Raw genomic sequence first — 22,345 nt, 5'->3', positions numbered from 1 at the left:
TGATAGCTAATACTATCATTAGTGATAACGTATCTTTGTATGGCACTTTGTATTGCTCTACCTCAGCAACAGAAAGAAAAAATAAATAAATACTGCCCTTTCATTAAAAAGATTTAATGCTGGAAGAGAGCTGCAATTTTGGACTTTCGCATTGCAATGATTTTGACAGGAGTCAGCTCCCTCCTATGGACAGGGCTGCATGAAGAATTGCCCTTCTGCTGTATCGGAGCCTTACTGCAGTAATTCCAGACAACAAAGAGACAGGAACAGAGTGTGGAGTGACGTTAAAGGTCAAACCCCTTTAACGAGGCTGCAAAAGTAAATCCAGGGAGAAAAGAGTAAGGTCAGCTGAGAGGATTGATGACTGAGGAGTGGAAGCTAGGTAAGAAAAACAAAATACATATGTCACTCAAACAACAGCATGTGTAGTTGATGAATGGAGAATGGGAGGTCACTCCGTGGGAGGGAACACTGGTAAAAGTGGAACTAAGGTGAGAGTGGAAGGACATAAAGAAAGCTATGAAACAGAGACCTCCCTCCCTCCTGCCAACTACCTAGAGGTGGACTGCATAATAAAAAGTTTTAAGTCATACAAGGACTCACCTGAGCAAAAGGAACACTATCGATCTTGTACTGCAACATGCCAAATGACACACAGACAGCAGTGTGTACATACCTTCTTTTGGTAAAACTGAGAACACCCTCCTATAAAAAGCAATCACTAACATATAAACTATATAAATTCTATTACTGAATTAATATAAAACTAGTTAACATTGAAGGCACTAGTATTTAAAAGTAAATACTTCCTTTCATGTTATTAATATAACATTGTATATAGTGTATATATATAAATTTACGTATCTGTGTCTTTATGTGTTATATATATGCATATAAAATACATAACAATGAGGAGTATTTCCAAGTGATGACAGTATTATCGTATTGCTCTCCTGATTCCTGAGGAAGCACAGAAAAGCACTCTTCCTCATCACCTGAGGATTAATAGTTCTCCTCTTACTCCTCTGTGGCTTCATATTGTTTCTTCTCTATAGCATGGTAAGGTTGCAAAGCAGTGATTCTTTGTGATATCTGAGAGATAGATTTCTAAGACACACAGAAAATTGATTCTCAAGAAGATGCATTCATATAACACAGGTGACAATATCTCATTTCAGTATACCCTGAGCCACAAACCACAACAACTGCAGATATCCGAAACAGGGATGAAACCCCATTTACTTTTATCCCTCTAGCATAGCCAAACATACTTATAAATGTTAGAACAGAATTAATTGCAACCCAATGCTATACATAGTGTTTTTCTTCCAACCTCTCTGCAAGTTTAGCCTAAATTCAATATGTTTCTACTGTAGGCTATGTTTACTGAAATAAAGCTACATTCAACTATGGGCAACCTGTCTTTGAACATATGCTGTAGGCAGCAATCTAGCAGAGAAATGGGCAACAAGCTGTGAGACTAAACTTTTATCATCGTCTCTATAAATCAAGATGAAAGCTGTAGACTTCCTCCTGTGGACCTCATACTGCCTTGAGGAAAAAAAAAAAAGTTAAAATATTTAGATTGAAAGAACCAAATAATATAAAGAGAAAAAGGATTGAAAACTAAATTTAGTGGAAGCATTTGTCCAGTAATAAGTGCAGATCCAGTTGCCAAGAATGACTACTTTTATTTCTTTTTAAAAGATATACTTGACAGCAATGACTAATTAGTAAGATTAATGATGGCTGTTCCATCCAGAAGTGTTTTTTCTTCAGTTCCATTCACGTTGCTAGCACAGACTACAATGAAGAATGAATCCCCACTAAACCAACTGTACAACAAGTTGCAATAGTACAGCTTTAGTATAGCAAGTGACAGAGACCACTTGGTAATTTTAATCTGACGACTAATTAAGCAATTTACAGCATTTCATGTAGGCAGGTAGTATCACCTGAAGTCCCTGAAATATGAAATCCATACAGATTTCATTAACATTCCAACATACAACACATTACTGCAGAGAACTTGTTTCATATTGATGTTTTTATAATAATAGTGAATTACAAAAACACTGTCTTTTGTGCTTGCTTTGGAGGATCTCAGAATTCTTCAATATATGCTTAAAAGAGACTTTGCAACTCCATTGTGATCCTGCTTGTATTTTTAAGTGAGAATATTAAGGTACAAATATGTTTACTGTATGTTTGCTACAGCCACTTCAACGACAAAAGTTCAGTGCCAGTCGGGGCACAGATAGGATGCAGAGACCCCAAAAGTTTGACAGACCTATGTCTCTTCCTTTATTCTGGTATTCTCTAAACACATCAATCACATGCCTGTGTGTCTACATTATGGGCTACATCTGGATACATTCACCTGTTTAAATACATGTATGTCCTACTGTTCCAGCTATATGCATTTTAGCACCACTTTTTGCTATCAGAGAGAGAACAGAAATAATCTTACACTGAGCACTAGCACCAAACGTAGAAGCTACATGTAAAGATACAGTCCACTTCTTTTTTTTTTTTCTATAATCGTTTTATCATTTTATACTTACGATGGAATTGTTCTCTGAAATCTACAGAGCAGAGCCCACCTCTAATACACTGTTCTTACGCTGTATGCAGAAGTCCCATTGATCTCACTGGGTGATCCACTCAAAGTGAGAGCTGCTTATTAGAGTTGAGCATCGATGTGTAGATCTCAGAAAGAAATTTTGTCCTTCAGACAAAATGATCAAAACATAAATTTAGGCCAAAAGGAAGCAGGAGCATGCGGACAACGACTGCACTGGCACGAGCAAAGTACTAATTGCACAACATAGTTAATGTGAGTGCTGTGAAATGACCTTTAAATTGCTGCATAGGGAAAATTTATCAGAGACACAAGGGCAAAAGATATTCCTTATGTACAAAAGACATACACCAAATTGTGCTGTTCATTGCAACCAAGAGGTAGAAAAAGAAATTACTGGAATAGTTTTCCTTTTTATTATTTGTCTACTAGTTACTATGTCCTCTTCTACTGCCTCCCTAGTATTCTACACACTCCAGTCTTTTCTTTAATCCTCTGCCTTGGGAATAATTAAACAGTAATAATCAACAGTAACTTTTATACTTATTACATCATTATGCATTGTTTTATAATGACAGGGAAAAAAAAAGAAAAGTGTAAGTCTTTTTATGACTTATATTCCTGTTAATGTGGCTCTGCTGGAAGATGCATTGCATAGACTTCCTACTCGTTATCTTTTTGAGTTAGAGCTTTCTAATTCAAAATTATTTGTCATAACCATGCCAGGCTAATAGGTAATATGCTGAAGAGCTAATCATGAAGTATCCAGTTTGCATCAGTGCCTATTTACTCCCTGAGACAAAGCCTGCTGAAGAAGCAATATTCTTGCTTTTGATTTTGTTGGACTTAAAAGTGGAGAAATACATTTGACACTATGTTAACAAAGATCAACTTACCTTTCAAAAATTTTAGAGGCAATCATTTCCAAAGCTCTCTTGATAATTTTTTATTTTTTTTTTTAAATCTGTCTTGAAATAAAACACTTAGGTGTCTTCTTAATTCCAGTGTGTCAGTGCAGAGTACATGGCTGAGGCCAAGACTGCAGAAATTTCAGGTGATGGGTGTTAGTGAGAGCAAAGACATCTAGAATCAGAATATTTGACACTAAAAAAAAAAAACACATTGGCATACACAGAACTTCAAAGTTCCATGTTCAAACAGTCATTCTCTAAATACTGGAAATTCAGTGACAGGATGCTTCATTGGACTGCCACTATGTCTGATCCTCCAGTGTGATGATTCTGTTATATAGTGGCTGCTACTATCATAACAAGTTAAGAGGTTTTGATATCAAGTGTCAGTGCCTGGCAGTGTTCATGACACTCTTCTATTTACTACAGAGACAGTCTCTACCTAACCTCAGAGAATGACTTTTGAGAAAATTTTATGGAAAAATAAAGGACGTAAAGAATAAGAGCAGGAGTGAGGTCACAAAGTTCTAGAGGAGGTTCTGCTGTTCTTTCTTTTATCACCTTGAAACTAACATCTAGGCAAGTACAGATCTATCCTATCTTTGCCAGCTGACATTGAAAAAAAAAAAAATGGATCTTAGCTCCTACTGATGTTTCCCAGCTGTCATGCAGCCTGAAAATCATGACTTCTCAAAATAAATTCAATAAAGAACTGCTTTTAGTGGCCTTGATAAAGTGCCTGGGGTTGCTCTCCTGTTTGGGCCATTGCTTCTGGGACATGGAAACTCAAGACTCTCTGATGCTCTCACAGGTACAGAATGTTGACCTATTTACCTTGGTATGGAAAAAAAATTGACGAGAGGACCAAACTATGGCCATGGACCGAACAGAAGAGACTGTTTCTGAGGTGTGTTACTCTAGAAAGTAAGAAAATAGGAAAGGAACATAGTAAATTCTGACACTTTATTTAGCTTGTATCATTCAGGCTGATACAGTCCAAATCCTCCAACAGAACTGGAAATATCTGATTTTCAGGGCAAATCTCAGCAAATCTCTGATATAGCACCATACATACCACCAGGAAATTTCAGACTTAGCTACACAGTTAAATGTAAATAGTAAATGAGATAATAAAATGTTATAATGAATTTTTTATTTATTTATTTATTTATTTATTGTGAAGAGAGGTATTTTTGGCTTGTAGTTTTAGGAAATTATAAACTTCAGCCCTGTGTGTTCAGTAGCATCTAAGGGAACAGAAATAAAGCCAGATTTAACTGTAGATAAGGCAAAGGTAACATCTGCTATTAGAGCCACAATTTCTCAAGAGAAGGATGATGTCTACATAAGGGACAAAGAAACATTGACTATTCAGGTATTTTAAGTGCTACAAATGCACAAGTATTACATAGCACAACTACAGCAGCAGAAGAAAGAGGGAAAAAAATATTTAAGCACATACCCCAAATTATTTTCTTTCTAGACTTACATTTGTATATTTCTCTAAAACTTTTGAAATGGATGATTTATGAAACCAGGAGTCCCATTGTGCATTGTATTTAACAAATCAAATTACTTTGCTGAAAACATGTTACTCTGGTGGATACAGAAAAAAGCCATGGGCCATACTGAGCTAGTTTCAGCAAGAGCATAAAACGTTTTTCTTTACCCTTTGTCTCCACCATGCTCACCTATGCACACCTACACCAACATCCACTGATGAACTACTCTCCCTATCCTAGTCTTGACTCTCTCACCCCAGCCAAAACGCATATCAGCACACAGACATTCTTTCACAAGTTCTGCTATTAAAGACCATGTTTTGGTTGCCACTGTGATTCTGAACAATTAGAGTAATTATTTTATATTGTGATATAGTAAGCTACTAGGTACCAAGTTTTTCTTGGTCTGACTTTTTACTCTGGCTTCTATCCCAGCTTGTTGGAATTGCAATCCATACGGTAGATGAAGGGTTTAACTCAGTCGTACTGTAACAACCTCACCAGAAGTTAAATCACCCAGGCCTGTGAGGAAGATGGTGTGGTGGAACTAGGCACTCAAACCTGCTTCCAACAACACTTCTTGCTCCCTCTGCTTCCCCAGCAACAGCCTCTGCACCCTCCCCAGGCCCTAGCAGCCTGTGCATTAGGGAGATGCCAACTATTCTCTCCAGTGCTTCTGGTGTAATTTGTCCTCTCCTGAGAAAAACCTGAGTTTAACTCTCTTACTATTTTGAAGTTTTATGATGGCAGCCATTAAATACAGTAAGCAGCAGTCAGTATGTTTATGAAATATATTCCTGGTATGCACTTCAAAGCACAAAGACAATGGCAGCCTCTCCTCCTGAACAAGGCACTGCAAGTGACAAATCTCTTTAAAAATTAACCTCTTCTCTGTAGAAAAAAAAAAAAAAAAAAAAAAAAAAAGCCAGAAAACCCAGACCGATGACAAATACTTTAAGATCATGCATGGAGGCAACTTGAATAATTCACTGTACACTGAAAAAATGAACCCAAGATAGGAAATAATACTACTTCTTTCATTAACCACAGAGAGGAAAAACATTTTTTTTTTTTTAATAATAGAAAAGTATGCATGTTAACTTTCTAGAGATGGTAAAAAGATGCAAGTTATGCAGAAAGGCTCTTCCTATCAGTAATATGAGTAAACAAGTATAGGTGTAAGATCTCTTGCAGAGTAAGGACTTGAAAAGGAGGCACTAGCAAACAGGAGAGAACAGCATGATAAATAATATCCACAGTATATGTGACAGTTTAAAGACAGCGGGCACTGCTGCTCTTCACAGCCACCTTCTTGCAGCACAGAGAAACGCAGATGTGCCTGCACTGCGGGCATTCCCTGGGTTAACTCATCTTTAAGAACAGTTAGTGAAGAATAAGGATCAAAGAAATGGACACAACAATCATCCACCCTACTGGGCATCATACCAGCTTGCAGTTCTCCTTTTCCTCTTCTGTCCTATATTTCAGGGGAATAAAGCAATACACTTAAGCATGTCAGTAATTTCATTCACTCTGAGCAGACTGCTAAAACGCTCAAAAGCTCTTTCAAACACACACCCGTTCTACCCTACAAATGACCAAATCATGGGCTGTGGAAAATAGTTTTGACTGCATTCTATATTGCTCCTCTCTTCACGCACAAATAGCTTCCTGTGAAAACACACTACAGTTATTATATCTTATCTCAGAAAAAAGGCCAACTTATCTACAGGCAATCCTATTTGGGTTATTTTATTATATTCATATTTATGCATTTTAAAACCCCATGCAGTGCATAGGTCAGGCTCAGTAATGTCTTGGCTGCAGAGTAACAACAGCAGGACCCTCACTGGGACTCTAATTGCTAGCAGAACTCCTCAGCTCTCTTATATATGTGTAATGCATGTATGTTTTCTTGGTTAAATGCTGTCTTGCCTTTTGATCCCATTCCTGCTGATGTGGCTTAGTGATAATTATCTGCCCGTCTGGCCTACTGATATATATATATAAATGAATAGTACAGTTAAAGCCAGTTGGGAACTCTTATTTATTCTGACCTAAATTAATAGAGTAACGGAAATTTCAATGTAACTAAAAGGCAAGAAATTTAAAGCCAGTTTTTAAAATGACCTATAATTAATTTTCAAGCTTCAAAATCTATTGAGAGAAACCAATAAGATTTAAAATAACACTAGGCATTTAGCTCACCTCCAAATGATAGCCTTTCCAAATATACCTGTTATGGTGCTCCTACAAACTTTATGTGTGTTAGCATAATCGCCTCTGTCCCGTATAAGGCAAAATATTTGTATTTTGCTGAATTTGTCTTAGACCACTAATAAAAACAAGGGAAAATAAAATATAAATAAATAAATAAATAAATAAATAAATAAATAAAATCACACAAAACAAACAAACAAAAAAACTTACTATACAGGTCATTATTTTTCTGATGTTAATTCTCTTTATTTCCTCCTACTCAGACCTTTACTAATAACTGGATAGCTAACTAACTGTAAGTTAGATAAAACACTGGATTTGTGCAACTGTAGAAAATAAAATAACAGGCAGTTTCTGACACATGCAAGTTAGAGAGGAGGATAAGAAAGAATGAGATGGGAAAAAGAGGCAGAAAGGTCACTTTCATTTTTGATTCTGTATTTTATTACATTCTTCAGGTCTCTAGTAAGTTTTGCATCCAGACTCAATTCTGCCACTCCCACCCTGCCCACATGCCAGCCCCCAATATAAATAGACCCTTAGGAAGGACAGACACTATATCAGAGGACATATTAGATCATTATATGACCTTTTAATCTGCAAATCAATTACAATAAACTCAATAAACATAATTGCAGGTAATCCTAGAAATATCTAACTCTTCACAGCATATTATTATTTTAGTAATCACAAAATTCCAGATAAAATCGCTTTTGTACAAATATAACCTATACTGGCATAAATGACGAGGGAAATTGTACAAGGATAAAATCCTTGAGAGAAATTAATGCTAGCCTGGAGAATTTGATGTTAGCAAAAGGAACGAGGTGCTTATGTAAGAAAAGTTTACGTAACCCAAGTAAGCAAGTAACAGGTAACACTCTGGTTACTTAAGTTTCACTTTAAAACTCTCCACTCTGGAAACCAGACAGACTATGATTTTGTTCCTAGACATTTTGATTTATGTACAAATCAATGAAAACAGAAACTATTTAAAATGCATATAATCACATTACTTCATTAAGTGAAATATTCCATTGGCTTAAAGTTTGATGGTATTATCTACAAAGATTGATATTATTACAACAGATTATCCTTTTCAGCAAGACTGCAGACAGAAAAGTGATGCTGTAGAAGTATAATATCACATTTAATCAGAGTTCTTAGAAATAATAGTTCCATTATATTAGCATTTGAACAGCTTTTCAATGAACCAACAGGCAGTGTGTCTTCATCTTTTATTTTTAATCAGCTAATAAATCTACAAGTTGCCAAAACCATGCCGAAATGTTGGCATGAATTCTCATTCATCATAATTTGACTTCAGTAATGTGCAGTCCACTTTATCACTTCTGCACACAATGTCTGGAGGAAATAAAAGCACATTTTTACAATTACCTTTCTGTAATTGGTCCATCAAGCTGCCACTCTAGTATTTTGTTTATTGACTGAACATTGTAGTTTAGAGCTTCTTCTAGAATAAATCACAATGGGCGAATAACAAATGAAAGCAGAGAGGCACATTGGGATTTCTGAAGGACAGAATGGGTTGGGAAGAAAAGGCATAACTCCTAAGTTTTACAGCAAAAGATACAGGAAAAGCATGCAAGCTGTTTAAATCTAAAATAAGTGTTTCTGGGCAAAGTAAAGAAAAGGTCATGTTTAAGACTAATTATTTGTGGGCACTTCAGAGACAAATAGAGGAGTTCAAATCATGCCAGAAACTGAAAATGAGGACAAATAAATTTGTACACCAGAAAAGTAAAAAAAAAAAAAAAAAAAAAAAAAAAAAAAAAAAAAGCATTAAAACCTAGGAAAAGGTGTATCAGATAAAACCAAAGATTTTCTCCAGCCTGATTCTTCCAACTTTTTTTTTTTTTTTTTTTTTTTTTTGACAGTAAGCACTATCTAGAAGAATATAACAGAAAGACAAGCATGTAATGATACCTAATCAGAATGCTCCCCCCCCCTTTAATGAGCTATTGCTCTAGTACTCACACTTAATGTTGCAAGAGTTAAGCAGGGGCTTAATTACATGGTTTTGAAGGTGTTTTATTGTTGTCATTGTCTTTGTTTTGTTTTGTTTCAATAATTTCTCACCTACTGGTTTAGTTAGCTTCTGTACTGGAAAAGACAAATATTCCAAGTTCATCTTCTCTGTGCTGTTCACAACTGAACAGATCTCTACTATCTCCCCCTAAAGGCATCTCTTTTCCAGGCTGTAAAGTCTCATTTGATTTCATGTTCCATATACAGAACCTCTCCCACATTTAATTATCCCTGGTGAGCTCCTTGGGAAAAACTGAAACACTTTTAACACAGAGACATGTTACTGCATAAAGTACTTGGGACAGTACTATATCTGTCAACTGAATATATCCTAAAGCTAGACCTGAGCTATTTTAAGCCAAATGAGTTGGACATGGATAGCAGTGTAGTCACAACAGCTTAGATGGAACAAATGGAAATGTGGTCACAGTAGCCTAGACTAACTTTCTTGGAGTTTTTTAGAACACAATACAGGCTTTCTAGTCCATGCTGAATGCCAAGTCACTGCTCTTACAAACTGTGTAGTACATAAATCCTACAAGCTAAGCAAAGAAAAAAGCAACATGTCATAAGTGCTAGCTCCATGGCTGCATGAACAGAGCTTTAAAAATGAAATTCACAAACCATACCAGAGAGGTACTTGATAGTAGTGCCACCCTCCAGAAGGCTGCCTGCCCAGCACAACACTTTGGGGACTTGTAGAAGGATGCCTCTAGCTTTAGGGGCACAGCTTGGCACAGGCAGAGAACTGCTCAGGTTAAGGCAATTCTGGCTGTGTGAAGAAAGCAGAATGGCAGCCACTTCAAACTTTCTGTTCAAGATGCAGGATGTTAGTAATACTCAATTTCTAAAGTAAAAAATAACTATTAAGTTGCAATTTCAGACTCAAGCATCAGAAGCCTGCTCCTGGCTTCTGAAAAGCCATACATGCTGGTCTGCAATCGCAGCTCAGCACTGCTCTATTGGTCTGACCTGATGGTCCAAATCATGTGAAGAAGGTGAATCTATTTGGAAGGATGATTGATATCAGACTTTTAAATAGATGCATCTTCTGCACAGAAAGTGAAAGAAAAAAAAATGAATAAGAGCTTGATGATGAGCTGCCTATTCAGTTATCTACATCTATTTTTCTGAAAAGTCCAATAATTGAAAAGTAAAATTTACTTGGCTTGGAAAAAAAAAACAGAAGGAAGCAGAAACCGTGACACAGACTTCCTAATAGCATAGTCAAGACACGTAGTTACACTTTGCTTACCTCATCTGCATTGTTTTCATTTACTTAATTTCAATTAGATTGCAAATTATACAGGGATTAAGGTGTTTCTACTGTGTGACCCATTCAATTTTGCAGTCAATTGATTTCTACTTATTTAGTAAGTGTCTGGACATCAGTTGCCTTAGCAGTTAGATTTACACTTGAAGTCAACTCTCCAGCATGGCAAAATACTCACCACTTGAGTTCCTTGTGAACAGGACAAAGGAAACAATTTGCAGAAAAGAACTGAATGAACGTCATCTATCACAGAACTTATACCAGTGATAGCATGTTTGGACCACAGAAGCACAGCCTGCAAATCACTTGCAGTCATCCTTCCATGCCACCAAGATGATGAACTGATGTGTCTTCAGTTTTGGACCATTTCTTCAAGAAATATTGAGGAAGAGTTTCAAGAAGAAAAATGCAAATTTTTAGCTAACAAAACAAAGAAGGTGTAAAAAAGAAGGCTGGATCCAAGTCATTTAGGCTAAGGAATTAAATGCTAGGGAAAGAGGAAATGGGATGGATGTAGTAACAGTCTTCAAAATATAGTATGCTCAGGCCTACAGGAACAGTGATGACTTATGTCTCTGGTCAACATAGCAGCAGGATTAAGCTGCATCAAGGAAGCTCTGGGTTAGACTGAAACATACATGTTCAAGATACTCAGTTACTCAAGAAATTAACTGGGGTAGTTTAGTCTGTCTGCAGAGACCTGTAGAAGTTAGACATGCGTCTGTTAGAAATGATGGCTCATCTTGATTTTCAAAAATGACAGTAATGATGGCCTTTTATTTTTTTTTTTCTAATCATTTGACAATCTATACAGCATTAACTGCTTGCATGCTGTTTATAAGAATGACTGCACTCAAACCTCTAACGGACAAACCAACAGAAAGCAAGCATGACAGCCCACCCCCTCTTGTGCCTCCACAATTATAATTTTCGAAATATTTCCTCACAGAGATTTGGTAACTGAAACTGCATTCCTTGGGTCCTTCCCTGAGAGCAAGGCAACCCACAGACTGAGCGGTCAGTACAGGGCATAGGACATACAGCGAGTCCAGTACCTGGAAGCATAGGAGAATATTAATTATTGAAACTATACCACTTAAAATACAATATAGATAGAACTAGACAGATCTTCCACAAAAGTGTATTGTCAAGTTTAATTATTATTTTTTTTTTGTCCAAATGGAATTTTTTATGTTTTGCATAGAGTACAAACATTCTTTAACCCATTTCTTCCAGTCTGTCCAACTCAGAATTAGGATGTCACCCTTTGCTAAAAGCCCATCTGGAAGAAGTTTGCTGGCAACTGCAAGAGCCACTCTTGAAGTTAAAAATTTTTGTTTGCCAGTCATGCTTTATGTTATCCCAATTTGCATTACTCTTGCTTAGTCTTGTTGTTTAAGGGGGGTTGTTCTAACTTTCCTTGCAGATTGCGTGGATGGGCTTCCACAAAGTATTCCAAGAAAAATTGGTTCATATTAGTATTCCAGGCCACAACTTTAGTGGTATTTAGTTTCTTCCTTACTGCATTTGCAAAGTATAGAAATAGTAGTCCTCCACCATTTCCATCAAGTTTACTTTTTCTTCACTGTGTTTGCTCTGGTTTCATTTTATTTTTTTCTTGTGGAACTTTTGTTTTATTTTTTTCTTTTGTTGTTGTTGTTTTACTTTTAAGAGACAGAGCAGAGTGCCTTAAAAGAAAAGAAACCAGGCACAGACATAGATTACCTCTCTGTGGATTATCACCTAATGAATGGCATGTTTGTGTGAAATACATATTTATGTCCCTCATACTAAAAATATTGATGTCAATAAAAATATATTTGGCTTGTAGATGGTAATCAGTACTTAACAGGAAAGGGACCTGGAAGAGAATTGATGACTCAGATGTATTGCTAAATGCCTTAACAACGATCTAGAGGAATTTTGAGAAATTAACATAAAATACAGAAGCCTAGTAAAACTACTGCTAAGTGAGTATTTATGAAGAAGAAGAAGAAAAAAAAAAAAGCAGAATTACATGTATATCACAGAAAGGCCTCTGAGAGTATTGAAAAAAAAAAAGTATAAATAAAACAAATAGCTGATATAGAACAAGCAGCAGAGAGAAAGAAAGCAAAGCTGTGATGAAACAAAACAAAACAAAACAAAACAAAAACAAACAAACAAACAAAAAAAAAGGCTTTGTTCCCTGAGTAGATACTGCCCTTATATGAAGACAGATTGCCACTCCAATGCAACTGGAGGTTTAATTGCAGCATGAAGACACACGCTAAAGTCACCTCCAATCTTGTAAACTTAGATATGTGTAGTTAAGGACACTGAATGATTTCAGAACAAGTATACAAGTCCCGGCGGCGATTAACACCTTGTGTTAATATGCAGGTGTGGCACAGCAGCTGTGCATATGTCTTTTGCTTGGAAACCAAAGATACAACTGGAGCATGGATGGGTTTATTCAATCCAGTTTTCAACTAGTGAACGCATATACCAGTGACAGAGGGACTGGAGACCCAGGCTTCAGCTACAGCAGCTGTCTTGAAACCTGTGTGGCTCTGACTTGACTTGTGTTAGTGGCTCAAACCATCTACATCAAAGCTGACACACATATGCCTGTGCCTGCTGTGATCCCACCAGCAGGGCAATGGAGACATCATTGCTTCACCCGCTGCTTGAAGACTGCTTTCCAGAGTGCACAGAGTAGACAGACTGTTGCTAGATTATTTCTTTGCTATCTAACATTTAAATAAAAGTAAGTTTACTTGTTAAGCATAAATTCTCTGCACCTTAATAAAAACAGTGCAGCTTGCAAGGAAGGCAATGTAATTCCTCACCATTTGGCCCCACAACTGGAAGAAACACCCCGATGAAAGCAAACAGTTAAAAGGTGCATGCACAATTCTAAGCATTTCAAAGGACACCAACACTGGAGTCTGCATCAGACATTCCCTATATACTATTCAACCCTCAGCTTACCCTAGCAAAATACTCCAGCTACAGTCAATATGTACCTTTTAGTTCAAATGACACAAATTTTACACAACATGAATTCTAAGAATTTTGCACAATTTCCCACTAGTCTTACCAGCTTTGCTCATGCTGTTGTGTGAGCTTTTGCTATTAATACTACTCTGCCTGTCATTATGTGTGGTTTTGTTTCCAGCATGTTTTTTTATAATCTAAGTAAAACAACTGAAATAAAAAAGTGACCTCTTATCACTTCCTACTCTCTTTTCTCTTGCTTCATAATTTATATTAATAAAACTGTACAAATATAACTTGTCTCATGTAGTGCCAAGAGTACTGGTAGCCTCCCATTAGAGAAAAAACAAAACAAAACAAAAAAAAACACTGAAAATCAGAGGAATGTTTCAAAGAATCCACAAAGCTGTAGTTAATTAAAAAAAAAAAAAAAAGAATTATATGCAAAACAGAATAAATAAGATGCTTAGAGCTGAAAACGTATAGCTGATATAAATGATATATATAATGTGTTAAAAAATCAGCACATCGTATTTTGCTATGAACATCTCATAAATAAAGCTGCTTTGATAAATATTAACATTCAATTTTCTCTCACTTACTAAAATTTCAGAAAACCACAAGATACGAATTTTTTGTAAAGTGCATTTACTCTATAATATTCCCTCATACAGAGAAATTAGAAAATGATATTGCCTAACGTTTCTTTGAACCAAAAGATCAATTTAAAATAAATGACTTATTTCTGATTCATAGATGGGAATTAATAATAAATCTTTTACAAACTAAGAGATGTGTAAGTATGATTTCAAATTTAAAACAAAAAATTGTCTTAATAATTATTATATATTTCTATGCAAAGGGTAACAAATGGGCTTTTCTTTCCATGTTGTAGCTCTGACCCTGTTACCTAGAAAAATTATCCCTTTAATAAGGGATTTTCCATCTGTGGATTCTACCTCTTATTTTTTGGAGAGAGAAAAAAAAAAAAAAAAAAACAAAAAAAAACAACAGCTGAGACAACTCAGAATGATAAGTTTCAAGTGAATCCACAGCAATTTGACATGCATCACTGGATCATTTTTTTTCATGACTCTAGTCTTCACACACTGCTGTTGAAAGGAAGCAGCAAAAAGCTGCTAATACTATTTTTCAAAGTAAAGATCTGTGTAAATGCCAATTGTTGACCCTTATGGCCTCCTACCCACCAACACATGTTTTTTCTTACAGCCATTATTTGATTTGTTGATGTCGACACGAGCCTGCCTGACAAGCCTACGCGTCATCTTGCAGTTTTAAGCCATGTAAAGCTATCGCGTTCTTCAGGAGAGAGCGCAGAATGCACAGATGGGCTTACGCTCTACAGCCAGGTAAATGATGTAGCACTTAACAGTTTTATTTTTCTTGTTTAACAGAAATGATCTCTGACTAGTGTAGCATAAATAACCTTCCTCGGGATACTTCAAAACCATACTGTAATAAAATATGTATCCCACTGCAATGATTACAATGTCATCTATTGAATTTCTGCATGAACAGTCTAAATTGCAAGTTATTATAGTATTGCTTGCAATTTTCTGTTTCTTTAAACTATGAAAACTCATATGCTCGTAGGGTAAACACTGTAAAAGACTGCAGTGCAGAGGTCAGGTATATATCAACTGCATTTTTAGCATTTTAATATGACAACCCTAGTGTACTGTCTAGTTGTTCAGAAGATACCTTACCATCAACTTTTAAAAAAAAAAAAAAAAAAATTCGAACTCCTTAAAGTTTTAAAGTTCAAATGTATATTTAACATGTAATAACATACATTCACTATAAAAAATGATCTCAAATGAAAAACCCAGTGCTTCATACATCTTTTAAAATGGGGTACTATAAAGCATTGAAACAGTTTTCCCCTTCTCTTCTGGAAGATTTTCTTTCAAAAATTCTTGATCAGCACCCATGGTAATATTTACAATGTCACCTCCACAATGTAACTCAGATGCCAGAGTTTGGGGAAGTCTAAACAGAATTCTGTGTGAGAGCAGGGAACTGAGCCAACTGCTCTCAGCACTGCCTAATATCTATTCACACAGAATTGTCCTCTTGCTTCATTCTGCCTGCATCCTCTAACATGTCAGTCCTATTCACAAAGTGTCCAAGAATTACATGGTTCCCTGCTGTGCAACCTTTTGAAGGTTCAATGCCTAATAGCAGTGGACTTTTTTCAGTGTTAATGCTCATGGTATACCATGATGTGCAAACGTTCATGGAAGTGGAAAGAGATGCTTTATGGATTCGATCTCTTACAGAATATACAGACGGATGAAAAATCAATCTACAAAAAACTATTTAACAATATTTAATAATGTTCAGAATTAGAGAATATCAAATTACAGAGAATAATGGTCAATTATTTTAGAATAAATTATTATTATTTTAGAATATATATTTCCCTACTCAATTCCCTTTGGACATTCAATGCCCAATAGGCCTGCTCAACTCCCTTTGCCTGCAGGACTTTATCACTGTGTACATAACTCAAAGTTCAGGCTTACACAAATTTGGACATCTACATTTGGATAAATGCACAGTAGTATAAGCTGTTGATCTGGCACACTCATATATACCTAAACTGTGGGTTTATTATGAAATGCATCATAAAAAAATGTAGCCCAAAGTATGTTTACATTATCTAACATTTGGTAATTCCTCATTCTCCAATTAAACTACCAGGACAGTATTGCTGAAGACTGCACCTTGCATAATAAGACCCTGACAATACTCACAGTTCAGTATCAATGTATTATATGTATGAAACTGCTTCTGAGAAGAATACTGAAAAGAATGGTCACATTATTATTATTTCTATACTAGTGCTTTCACAATTGGCAGGTGATCCACTCATCTCCCCAAAGCCCCTACCACACATTGATCACAAAGTGAGCATTAAAATTGTATTTCTAAAGTAACTGGGATATGGCACTCAGACGCAGAACATGTATTATTCTATACTGTTCCAGGACTATTGATTTCTGAAAGACTCCAAGGTGAAAGGACCACAATGGCATAACGGTGTTCACTGTATAGTGCTTTCAACAATTCAGCTAGAAAATTTCTATGTTGTTGTATTTTTCAGTAATGATAAGAGAAGTGAATACAAAATGATTAAATTCTAGAGAAACGTGGATTTCTTGGTAAGTCTGAATAATTTTAAGATATTACAGTACTTACAATAAAGTATTTGCTCTATTTAAATTTCATTTTGAGGCTCTTGAACTGACCATGGATCACTTGTAAATGCCTTTTCAGAGATGACACAGTGAGTTGCTCACTAGCGGTGACACAGCTACATCTCTATTAGATGACCCATGAGCAAGTCAGCCTTCCCTTTGCAGTAGCTTTTCCTGAAGTGTTTCAGTAGCTCCATGGAAATGACCTGGTGAGAGACCACGTTATTAACACTCAAGCAAGCATGAAAGATCAATAAGGTTTGAGAAAAAAACAGCGTATGCCAAGGTGACGATAAAGAAACTGTGAGACAGAACTCTGATTAGAAAAATTATTTACTAAATGCTAAATAGCTAAGGCTGTATACTCAGGAAAAATTCACAAAGTTTGTCTGAAAATAGATCGTATATTAAGAAGGTTAAATCCAGAAGGCAAATAAGAACCCAATTGCCTAAACAGGAACCTCAAGTTTGGCTAGACCAGAGACAGAGGAAGAACTGATTTTTAGATTCTCTTTAACGTGATAAGTGAAAAATTAGCCAAGAAGAAATAGCGGGGATCATGCCACAGGTATCAGCAAATACTTGGTAAAGAATGCTTAAAGAAAGGTATGCAGCCTAGAGAAAAAGAGAAAATGCCAACATTATTAATTTTAGGAGCCTCTTTCTACGTTAAATCCAGCCTTACTCATGGTTTTTAGCAGAACTAATTTGAACACTGAATCTGTGATCTTCAGGGCAAAGGCCGTTTCTTTATGTAGTTTCTGAAAAATAGTAAATGAACCATACACTTACCTGAGAGCTAATTTCTGTCTACTATTTCAAATGAGGTGCCTCATCAAGACAGGCTTTCTTAACTTCCATTTAGACTAAAGACTTCAGAACTGAGAAAAACAATGAAGACTCATTCTAGAAATGAAAGCAGCACAGGAGCTAGTTCAGTGCGCCAACAAAGGAGAGCAGAAAGCAGAGGGTTTTGAGTTGTTAAGTGCAGGATATGTCATATTGCCAAAAGTGCTGGTAACTCTCACATAAGTGTGCTTATGATGCACTTGCCCAGACAGATACTCTCCAGTCTGAACCTTCACAAACACTGAAGTAGGAAGCCAGGCACTAAGTGCCACTCAAGAGTTAGGGAATCCAGAATCTACAGGAAGGTTTTGCTTGGCAAATGTAAGAAATGACTGTATGTTATGTCCAAGTCACATGGAAGCATACACACAAAACAAAGATTAAAAAGCTTAAGAAGGTGAAGTATCACTTTGGTTGGAAAATGAAACAGTTCTTCTGTAAGAAAGCAACTAGATCCTTATCATGTTAAACTCAATCTTGTGAGTCTCGACAGAGGGATGAATGGCAGAGGTGAATGAAGAGCAACAGAGAAACTGATGACAAGAAATTATGTTATGGTTATATGAAGGAAAATAGTGAAGATATTCTTTAGAAATTTAAAAATCAAAAAGCAAATTTACAAAGGCAGAAAACAGGCATATGATTGAGAACACATATAAAGTAACAGTGAAAGCAAATAAGGCTAGCTTTATTTGCTATTAGACAAATTATGGTGCTATAGCATGAACAACTAACAAAGAAAATGAAAGCCAAAAAGGCAGACAAACATTGTACAGATTTATTTCTCATCCCAAAAATGTAAAGGAGAGAATTATAATTAACAGCCAGCCCAACTTCAATCATTCAACAGAGTTTGGAAAAGAATGATTAAATAATCAATTAATAATCACCCACACGATAATAAAGTGATGAAAATAGCCAGCACAGATTTGTCAAGAGCAACCTGTGCCAAACTAAAGAATTTCTTCTTTACAGGTAACGTGCTTTAATTGGTAAGATAGAAGCAGTAGATGTAAAACACCTTCACTTAATAAAGCCTTAGAAACTGCTAGCTGTGGAATCTCTATAAGCAAGCTAGGGAAATATGACCTGGATGAAGGTAAATCCATAATTAATTTAAATGGTGTGTTCAAGAAGCAATGATCAATATTCTGATTTTGAATTGAAAAAGGCATTTCAGATGAAGATTTATAAGAGTCCACCCAGGAAATATCTAAATTATCCTCCAATGAGAGCATCAGGAAAAAGTGCAGGTGAAAGAAGGAAGAGGGACATGCAAGCATTCTGGATCTTTGTGATCCAAAATGATAGTTATAAAATGGAAACAAAGTTAAAAAGCAAAAACAAACAAACAAAAACCATCTAGGATGAAATTTGGTAGAGACAGATTCAAAATATGGCATGTGGGAAGAAACCACAAAATGCACCAACATAAAATATGGAATAAGGGGCCAGAAAGCAAAACTGAAAAAGAGAATAGGGGGCCTAGAACATGATTAAAAATAATAATAATAATAATAAAAAGGGCCTAGAAATGATTAAAAAAAAAACTCACTTGGGGGTATTAGGAGAACTGCAAAATAATAAAGGCAATTATCCCCAACACTGATAGAGTATGAGCCAGTTTTGAGACACCAAAATAGATACTGTAAAATTGTAGACTACAGAAAAAAAACTATAAAGACAATAGAAAATTGTAGACTACAGAAGAAAAACTATAAAGACAATAGATTTTAGAACATGACAGATAAAGAAGAGCTGAAGAAACTTGATCTATTTGATTTAGAAAAAAAAAAAAAAACATTAAAGAGAGATTCATGAGAGACTTATGATGCAAAAATCTGAAAAAATGACAGTCATCCTATGCATGGCAGGAAAGAACAAAAGATAGGCATTATAATTTGATTCAAAGACTTACTTTAGATATTAGGAAAAGTTTTCTGACAAAAAGGGGTTCTAAGCCTTCAGAGTTTTCTAGAAAGGCTGTAGAAATCCTTTTGATTTGTTAGTGCTTTAAACACTTCAGACAAACAGCTATTTTGGTGCAAAAGCATACATAAAATAATTTCTTATAGACTTCCTAAATTCCTATAGTTGATGGATTATCTTGTAACACCTGAGAAACTTCTGTCTAAGCAAACTTTAAAGTAATTTCTAGTTGCTTAAGGAAAAGGAACCTTAGCAATTCTTAGTGAAAATCACCAAAATACACAGAATAAAATGGATATTCAACTAAAAATGATGGAAACTCATTAGCGGTGTCAAGTGCTGATAGCTTTGTTCTATGTTTTTATTGATTTTACTTTACTTAAAGAAAACGTGTTTTCCAATAATAAATTGTTACTACAGATTACTTACTGGCAAGGACAGCTGAGTTTTTGTTGTTCGTTGGGGTTCAAACCTTGCATTAAAACGGTAATTGCAATTAAGAAAAATGTGAGAATTCAATAGTTTTGGCAAAACGCTTCTAAAAACAGCTCCTTCAGATAGAAAAGATGAGCCCCTTTGACATTCAGGACAAGAACTTAATGAACTGTAAACCATCACATATGGTGACAGCATCCCTGCTGTTGGAAAAGAGGGACAGAAAAACGAATGGAAGAAAGCCACCTTTTCTCAGTCAGTTTATGAAATTACTGAAAAGCTGAATACAGTCAAAGTGACAACCTCAGAAGTAAAAAATAAAAATTAAAAAAATCACCTGTTGAGGACAATTGATACTTTACACCTGTTTTGTACAGCAAAGAAAAATATCTAGTGATTGTTTTGTACAAATGACTTACCACCCAATTCAAACCCTGCTTTTTTCTAAACACTAATGAGTTGGATTAGGCCTCAGGAGTGAGATTTTCAGCTCTATGGAGAGGATGCTTAGAACATCTCTCATATAGTAGACCCATCTGTTTCTCTAATACAACTCCACTGGCTAATTTATTGGTGGCTGCCAAGAAATCACACCGCTCGTTTATTCTCAATGTTTTTTTTTGACCTGTTGGGTTTTCAAATGGGTGTTTTAATTAATACCTTTTATTTATGAAGAGAGTTAGTGCTTTTGTAAATATGAACAAACCAGCAAGTTGTCGATATCAAGTTCAAGTAGTATGAAATTGGCCTGAGAATAGAAATAACCTAAAAATCTGCATAACGTTTTCTTGGCTTCTGAAGTAAAGAACTTCTGTGACAGAAACTTGACCATTATTTATAACTAGCACTCTTTTTTTTTCTTTTTTCTTTTGCAATATATCAACAGAAATTTCTAGATTTCATGACACATTTTCAAACATGCATGTAGCTAAATTTGGATTTTGCAGTCAAAAATTACTCCAGTGTTGCTATTACCTGACAATACAATATGCTGACCAGTTTTGGGGTTGCTGTGATGTCCTGTTGATAAAGCTGAATGCATTTGTACAAAAACAAAACAAATTTTATTGCTTTTTCATCTAATAGGCTAGTGGGCACACAACAGATATGTAATATAATGAACATACTATGTGGTAGTTGTATTTATTGATAATTATCTTTTACATATCTGAGTAAGCTTATGTTCCTGAAGGTGTAGAGATGCCCTAGAGGAATGAAAGCAAGAATTAACACTCTAGTGCACATGTTAATTAGGATTTAATTAGGGAATTTAAAAAAATGCAGAGTACATGCTTTCAGCAACTGCATAATTATGAACTTATTGCTTGTGGGTTTTTTTTTCCCTCATATTTTTTTCATTGTAAATATTATAATTGTCAATTTAGGTAAAATTCAAGAAATTCAAACTCTATTTTAGTTTTCAGGAAGAAATATTTTTCCTGGTACGTTTTTGTCCATCATGATTCATGTCCATAGATGATTCTTTAATATTCCTTTCCAACTTGTAATATTTTTATACATTACTAAGGCAGCATGAAAGATATTCAACTGCTTTTCTTCATGCTTTTACACAGGATGTTCCCTCCTAATTACACCATGACACTTTTCCTTCAGCCTCTGCTGTTAATCTGAATAACAGTTCTGAGCTACGGGTCAATACAGCTAGTTCCCCCACATAAGGTGGGAACCTTTTTATAATTATTTTTCTTCCAAGCAAGCGAACATCATGGAAATGCCAAGCTATATTTCAACATCACAGTACTCCCCCAACGCCTTCTTCCCACTCCTACCTTTCTATACTAACTCGATTTCCCACCTCATTTGCAGAGTGACTGAATTCTGACATCAATAATCTGTGAATTTTGGACCTGATCTAAAACTGCACAACATTAGTGGGAATTCTTCCAGTCTCTTCTGTGCATTTGGGAATTCTCTACGTCTGCTCACTGGAAAATCCACACGAGACAAATAAACATGCAATAAAGACAATTTTGAAGATCACTCTAACTGGGCTTTGAAAGGAACTTTTGACTAGGGACTTTTTAATGAACGAGAATTAACAAGATGATTAAAGCTTTAAGAAAATTCAATTCGCATCAGTATTTTAATTCTTTCAAAACAGGCTCTTTAAACATAAGGTAATCTTGTCAAATACCTTTCCTCCTTAATTATTAATGCTAATTGTTGTTCTTCATGGTTCATTCTTCTAAAAATCAAAACTGTTTCAATGAGCTTACTTTGCTATTTCTTGATTTCTATTTTTACAGCCACAGTTCTCAATAAACCCTTAAACTATGCAAAGTGTATAATTTGTTGCAGTGGAAGACCATCCCAGGAATAGCTGCCTGAAACTTCCCTCTTTTCCACTTTAATCCTTGGACATCTTTAAAACGTAC

At 35.6% G+C, this 22,345-nt stretch overlaps 1 long non-coding RNA gene across 1 annotated transcript in view; it reads right to left on the bottom strand.

The window, feature by feature from the left end:
* Positions 1–2,761, bottom strand: part of LOC309882535 — a 29,662-nt gene extending 26,901 nt beyond the window's left edge. Inside the window, exon 1 of the long non-coding RNA XR_014318311.1 lies at positions 2,565–2,761. This is a non-coding gene — a long non-coding RNA (uncharacterized lncRNA). The remainder of the gene's footprint in view (positions 1–2,564) is intronic.
* Positions 2,762–22,345: the final 19,584 nt, after the last annotated feature.

The sequence above is a fragment of the Aythya marila genome (assembly GCF_965140915.1).
Source record: "Aythya marila genome assembly, chromosome: 12".
Taxonomy (NCBI): Eukaryota; Metazoa; Chordata; class Aves; order Anseriformes; family Anatidae; genus Aythya; species Aythya marila.
Note: the sequence above shows the minus strand (reverse complement) of the source record. Positions and strands in the feature narration are given on the sequence as shown.